Raw genomic sequence first — 8,150 nt, 5'->3', positions numbered from 1 at the left:
AAATAAATGACTCTCAGACTTTGAAATCTAATGGAGTTTCACCTGCAGGTTTTTAGAAATGTTTAGGTCCAGTGAGCCCTATGTTTATTCCGATTTCTCCCTATATGAATAGGAACATGTATCCTATGCTGTCCTTCCTTTGTACGTTGGCAGCAGGTAACGTGTTCTGAGTTTTCCAGGTGCACAGCCAGAGGAGAATTTTCCCTTAGGACAGATGATGCCTGTAGCTGACTTTGATGAGATATTGTACAGTTTCTGACTTTGTATTATGTTTGCATTGTTTATGAAATGTTTTAAGGCTTTGTGATATTATAATGAATGAATGCATTTTTTACATGGAAAGAACAAGTCATTTTGGCATCCAAAGGGTGGAATGTGCCAGTTTGAAACTGTTCTGTATTCCAGAAAAGGCATGTCATTTAATCCTCATTTAATATTGACGAGTAGGATCTTTTTGATTAAGTTGTTTCCAAGGAGATGTTACCACCCAAATGTTGATGGAAGTTTTTGAGTAGTTGGTTTCCATGGAAGGTAGATGCTTATTCAATGTAGATGCTTATGAGAATCGTTTAAGAAGGAAGCATTTTGGAAATCTTCAGAACCTTCATAGCCAGAGACTTTTGGAGATGAAGAAGGAAAATACCCCCAGGGTAATCTCATTAAACAAGAAGCTAGTAGAGAAAGCTAGCAAATGTCGCCATGTGCCTTTCCAGCTAACAGAGGTGTCCAGAGGCAAAGAACCCAGTAGAAGGCATCCAGGTGCCTTTCCTGCTGACAGAGGTGTTCCAGATGTCATCAGCCCTTCTTGAGTGAAAGCAACCTCTTATTGCTGTCTTAATTTTCACAGCCTTAGAACTGTAAACTTGAACCTGAAATTCCCATTTTAAAAGCCATTCCATTTATGATATATTGCATTCTGGTAGTGTTAACAAACCAGAATATATGGCAAGAAAAAATGTTTGAATTAGGAAATTTAAAACCACAATGGCAAAATTAAGGAACAATTCATTATCATTTCTTGAGGATTCATGTTCATGCAACCTGAAGTACAGTCAACTTAGGTGATTTTATCAGAAGGTAATTGAATTATTTCTCCTAATCCTTGCTTAGGAAAAAAATAAGGCAATTATATAAGTGTAGTTATAAAATTAAGTGATAGCTTAATATAAAATATAATATTTACAGCTTCAAAATATTAATTTATTGTAATAAAAGGTGCCTTTAGATTCTCATATTCACTATTATTTTTTTAATTAATACATGAGAAATAATTCTTTGCAGAATTTTGAACATTGGAGAACATGACAACTAAATGGCAGATTTTTTTGCTCCAATCTTCCATTGCTCACTCATTTAACAAATTTTCTTCATTGAAGAAGGTTGCCTAAGAATTTTGTGTTTGATATGGTAATTTTCTTTCAAAATTTCATTATTTAGAGAGCACCACTTTAAAGAGTTTATATTATCTCAGATGGCACAGAAATGCAGCTGCATAAGAAAAGGAAAGGAAAGAAATAGTGAGTACCTTTAAGAAAAGAATAAAAATATCTTCAAATGAACCTTAGCAGAACTCATTTAAATTTTGTATGAGAAAAATAAAAACTTGAGAGAAAATAATATTTCCATTTTTTAAAAGGCTATTAAACCACAGTGAGATGCCATTTGTCTTTATTAAAACATAAACAAACAAGTAAAAAGCAGAAAACCAGAAGTGCAGAGAGGATGTGGACAAAGAGGCACACTTATTCACTGCTGGTTGGAAAGTATAATGGTGCAACTGCTCTGGAAGACAGTTTGCAGCTCATCAGAAAGCTAAGAATAGAATTGTCATAAGATCCAGCACTCCCATTACAAGGTATATTCAGAGGAAATTAAGGCAAGGACACAATTGACATTTGCACACTGATGTTTATAGCAGCATTATTCACAATTTCCAAGAAATGGAAGCAGCCTAAATGTCCATCAATGGATGAGTGGCTGAGCCAACTTTGGTGTATACAATCAACATTATTTTTCTTTTTAGTGAAAAATAACATATATACCAAAAAGCAATAAATTTCAAAGCATATCACAACAATTAGTTGTAGAACAGATTTCAGAGTTTTGTATGGGTTAAAATTCCACAATTTTAGGTTTTTACTTCTAGCTACTTTAAGATGTTGGAAATGAAAAGAAATATCAATATAATGATTCAGCAATCATACTAATTTGTTAAGAACTACCTTCTCTGTATACTTCCACCATCACCTTTGATCTTTCTTTTGTATATATATGGAATATTATGCAGCTGTAGGGAAGAATAAAGTCATGAAACATGTAACAATATGAGTGAAAGTTGAGGACATTTTGCCAAGTGAAATTAGCCAGAAACTAATGGACAAATACTGTATAGCCCCACTAATATGAACGAATATTAATGAGTGAACTCTGAGAATTTAAGTTGTGAGCACAGGTTATTAGGAGATAAAAGTGGGTAGAGATGGGGCATTTGATGCTGAAGGAGTAGAGAATATTCAACAAGACTGACTGCAAAAATCCAGAAATGTACAGCACAGATGATAACGCAATATTGTAAGTATAAGGAACGAAGCTAAATGTGAGTATGGTTGCAGTAGGAGGGCAGGGTTCATGTATAAAACCAGAAGTAAAGACAGATTATAAAGACTGGAACATAAGAATTTAGTGAGGCTTAGAGTGAACAATGAGGGTGATTAAAAAGATAAGAATGTATTTGCATGAGGAAGAATAAAATAAATGTCACCATTGAAAATGGGACCATATAAGGGGATAAAGGCAATCAATGTAAACTAAGGGCCACAATTAACAGTAACATTGTAATATGCTTACATTGAATGTAACAAGGGAATATGCCAAAGCTAAATATCAATAAGTGGGGGATATGGATGAGGGGTATGGGATTCCTTGGGGAAAAATAAGAATGTTCTCATACAGATTGTGGTGGTGGTGAAGTCATGGTTATGTGATTATACTAAGAACTACTGATGTTTTACTTAGGTTGGTTTGGAGGTTATATAAATAAAACTGTTTAAAAATTAACAGATGGGCCGGCCACAGTGGCTCAGCAGGTAAGAGTGCTTGCCTGCTATGCCCGAGGACCCGGGTTTGATTCCCGGTGCCTGCCCATGTAAAACATAAAAAAAAAAAAAAATTAACAGAGAGTTAGAAATACTTGAAAAAAAATTGAAGAGATGTAATCTAGTTACTGTTGCAGGGAAGTAGAATGGTTCAATTCCTCTGGAGGGTGGTGTGGTGGCCCCATAGGAGGCTGTGGATGGAGTTGCTATATGATCCTGCAACCTAGTAGGTAGGTATATACTTGAAGGAACTGAGAGCAGGTACATGGATGGACATTTATACACTGGTGTTTATGGTGGCAATGTTCATAACTTGCAATGGTTGGAGGTGGTCTAAAGGTACATTGACTGTGGAACAGAAGGGGGAAACACATACAATGGACTATTGAGCAGCTATGAGAAGGAATGAAGTTGTGGGGCATACCAGGTGAATGAACCTTGAGGACAGTATATTGAGTGAAATAAGCCAGGAATGAAAAGACAAATATTATAATGCCTCACTAATACAGATTAACTATAATGTGCAAACCCTAAGAATTGAATTTGTGAGCATGGGTTGTCAGGTGAAGACCTATTGTAAAAGTTCCTAGATTATGAGCTCTTACAACAGTCACTTCTATTCTGAAGTTGTTCCTGTTATTTCTAAATTCAGTTTTTGGTGTATTGGAGTAGTTTGATACCTAAAAACATTGAACTGTAACCCAATAATCTTGATTCTTGAAGAAAACTGAACAGCTATGGAGGCTTTAGGGTGTTTTCATGTGATTGTGAAAACTTTATGACTGACACTCCCTTATCCAGCAGATGGACAGATGAGTAAGAAAAAAAAGGCAATAAATGAATAAACAGTGGGGGGGTGTGTGTGGCTTATGGGATGTTTTTGATGGTCTTTTTTTAAATTTTTCTTATTTTTTTGATTAGGGAAAATGTGCAAAAATCGGTTGAGATGATGAATGTACAGGTATATGATGATACAGTGAACCATTGATAGTACACTTTGGATGATCACATGATCTGTGAATATATAATATATCTCAATTAAAAAGAGTTTAAAAAAGAAGAAGATGAATAGAAAAGACTATTAAGTTGTCTTAAAAACAAAGAATACAAAGGAACAAGAAAATGACATTTTCCATAAAATGGACATGTAAAATATAAAATGGTAAAGTGGGACAGAAGAAGCATAAAGAGGATAAACAGTGATATGAGAACAGAGAACAAGTATATTATTGAAGGTAAGTTCTTATCTTTTGAAAATTAATCTTTATAAATGTTCATTATACAATATAAACCACAGGATAAACACAAATAACATTTAAATAATATTCAGAATCTTAAAAGAGAAAATTATCAGTGAGATACATCACAAAACATCACTGTACATAAAAGGAGGTTACAATAAAGGAAAAGGGAGAGAAAAAATGATGTGACCTATAAGAACCAAAAGCCAAATTAGCCGAATAAGTAATAACACTGAATTTTAAGACATTAATTCTACCTAAATGATTTACAGAGTCAATGCAATTGCAATACAAATTCCAAAAGAGTAAATTGCAAAAATTGAAAAGCCATTCCTCAAAGTATTTGGAAAGTTAAAGGGTCCAGAACAGTCAAATACATTTTGGAAAATGAAGAATGTAATTGGAGGGCTCACACTTCCTGTCTTTAAAGCATATTACAAAGCTACAGTGGTCAAAACAGTGTGGTACAGTCATAAGAATAAATACATTGACTAATTTAATTGCAGTGAGAGTTCAGAAATGGTTCACATCTCTGGCCAACTGATTTTTGACAAGGCTACTGTGTCCACTCAATTGGGAATGAGTCTTCTCTTCATACAAATGGTTTTGGGAGAACTGGATATCCATATGCAAAAGAATGAAATGGGAACACTGTCTCACAGCCTATAGAAAAATTAACTTAAAATGGATGAAAGACCCAAATATAGAACCTGGACTATAAAATCCTGGAAGAAAATGTAGGGAAATATCTTCAGAATCTTGTGGTACACTATTATTTCTAAGAATTTACACCTAAAGTGTAAGCAAGAAAATATTTTTAAAACATAGAGAGGAGCTTCTCAAAATTAAAACCACTCTGCTTCAAAGTACTTTGCCAAGAAAGTGAAAAGGCAGTCTAGCAATGTGAGAAAATATTTGGAAACCACATACTCAATAAGGGTTTAATATGTAGAATAGATAAATAAATCCTACAACTCAACAATAAAAAGTCAAATAACCCATTAAAAACTGGGCAAAATACTTGAATAAATATTTTTCCAAAGAGGAATTACAAATGATGAAAAAGCACATGAAAAGATACTCAACATCACTAGCTATCAGGGAAATTCAAATCAAAGCCACAATGAGGTATTTCACACCTGCTGGAATTATTAATATTAAAAAAAAGAAAAATTATGAATGTTAAAAAGGATGTGGAGAAACAGGAATACTCATTCATATTGGTGATAATTCAAAGTGATATAGCCCCTGTGGAAGTCAGCATGGCATATTTGAGGAAAGCTAAATACAGAATTTCCTAATGACCCGTATATATCACTATTAGGTATACAGCCAGAGGAATGGAAATCAGGGATTCAGATATTTGCACACCAATGTTCATAGCAACATTATTCACAATTGCCCAAAGGTGGAAGCAACCCAAATGTCCATCAATGGGTGAATAAACAAAATGTGGTAGATGCCTGATGCAATGCTATTAGCTATAAAAAACTATTGATGCATGTGACAACATGGATGCAGCCTGAAGACATTTTGCTGAGTGAAATGAGTGAGACACAAAGGGCAAATCATGCATGATCTCACTTATCGAAACCAATTATTATATACAGACTCACAGAATTAGAAAATAGAATATAGGCTATCAGGGGATAAATTGTGGGTAGAGAAGTGGGAGCCGATGCTTAATTTACACAAAATTTCTATTTAGGTTGATTGCAAAGGTTTGGATAGATAGTAATGATGGTAGCATATTATTGTAAGTGTAATTAACAGCTGAATTATGCATTTGAACTTCATTGAAATGGGATGTTTGGAGTCATGTATTTCACTAGAATGAAAGTTTGGAGATAAAGCATGGGACAGTATAGTATAATCAACCTTATTGTCAATGATAGCATGGGGTTAATTGTGCAAGTATGAGAATGTTCTTTCTTGAATTGTAACAATTGGATGACAGTAATAAAAGGTATTAATAATAGGGTGGTGTATGGGAAAAATACAAGTCATATAAACTATGGAATATGGTTAGTAGTGCTATTTTTATATTATTTAATCAATTGTAACAAATATATCACATTAATGTAAAGTGTCAAAAATAGGGGATTATATAGAAACACTGGAATTTTAACATGACTTTTCTGTAAACCTACAATTTCTCTAATTAAAAAATAATAATTTTAAAAAGAGGTCATATATTCAGTGGTTTCTGTGACTGCGTTGCCATTCCCTGCCAGTCCAATTCCAGAATATTTGTGCACCATGTAGGCAAAGAATTCTATAACCCATTAGAATATAATTCATCCTGATGTGGTTCTTTCACCAGTCCTATTATGTCTATGAATCCCAGGGAGTGAATCTAGATTAGTGATGCAACAGAGTTTGATGAAGGTGTTTTAATCCCATAGCTGCTGCTCCACACATAATGTGTAGTAATGTGGAGTGTCAAACTCAAAAACTGATATTAAGCAGGCCATAAAGGCACCTTTCTTATTTCAGACTTCCATGTGAGCACATCCAACAGTGAATTCCTTGAGGCAAAAGCACTGTCTCTTTAAAAACATATGTGTATTAACATAAAGGGGTTTTTTTCTCAATTCTTCTCACAGATATTGGTAACTACAAGAACCAGCTGGAGGCTGTACATGCTATTGGCTCCTTTAAACCCCATGACATCCATCAATGAGTCTGTAAAGAATTTAATGATAGTGGATGGTTTGAGGAGAGCAAATTGTTCCACATCTGGAAAGCAAGTTCATCTGTTTATTAGATAGACTGTAGAGATTTCCTATAAGGGGTATACATTCAAACTGACGATGAATCTTCTCCTACAATCACTAGAAAACAACTACTTAAATTGAAAAATCATAAAGCAAGCATTTACAAGATGCTGGAACCTAAGTCAAGAAGACTGGGCCATGTATATAAGTTCCCTTTAATATATGTCTTAGATTTATATAATGTACTCAGAGATGCTGGGATTTGTCTTCACTTTGGATCTTTACAACTCAAATTCTCAGTTCTATTTAGCACTAAAAATGAACCTTTCAACTACTTAAGTAGAGCAAATAGTGTGTCCTTCATGTTTGGCTGACATATATCATAATTGACCCTGAATATCCCCTACTCAATGGTTTGCCATCTTTACTTAAATGTACAATATGTCACCACCAACTCCTATCCGAGAGCTGATTCAAATAAATTAAGAAGGAGCAATAAGTTTGTGCTTCATCTAATTCCAATACTTCCTAAAGCACAAAACAGTAAGCAAAATAAAACAGTTGCCCAAAAATCTTCCTCATCTCAACATATGGCAACTTCAGGCTTCCAGTTACACAGAGCAAAACCATAGAAGAATTTATTTACTTATTTGGGTTTTATTTCTTTATTAGAGATGTTGTGGGTTTATAGAACAATCATGTACAAAATACAAAATACAGGATTCCCATAACCACCCCTACCATCAAAACATTGCATTGGTATGGAACATATGTTACAATTGATAGAATATTTTTTATAATTGAACCATTAATTACATCCATGGTTTAATTTAGGATTTACTACCTTTTATTCTGCTAATATATATATATATAATAAATCATCATATTCACATATATATATATATATATATCAGTGCTATTATGGTCATGATATTGTGCTATCATCATCACCATCCATTACTAGAATGTTCCATCATTTTTTTCACTGTTCTTTTTCCCATATCACATCTGAGAGAGTATGAAATCCTGTCAGCTCCAGTTCCTCAATGCATCCATAATCTGACCACTCTGGCTCATGATGCCACCATCTCTGGCCC

This window comes from Tamandua tetradactyla, chromosome 5, assembly GCF_023851605.1.
Source record: "Tamandua tetradactyla isolate mTamTet1 chromosome 5, mTamTet1.pri, whole genome shotgun sequence".
In the NCBI taxonomy this organism is placed as follows: Eukaryota; Metazoa; Chordata; class Mammalia; order Pilosa; family Myrmecophagidae; genus Tamandua; species Tamandua tetradactyla.
Note: the sequence above shows the minus strand (reverse complement) of the source record.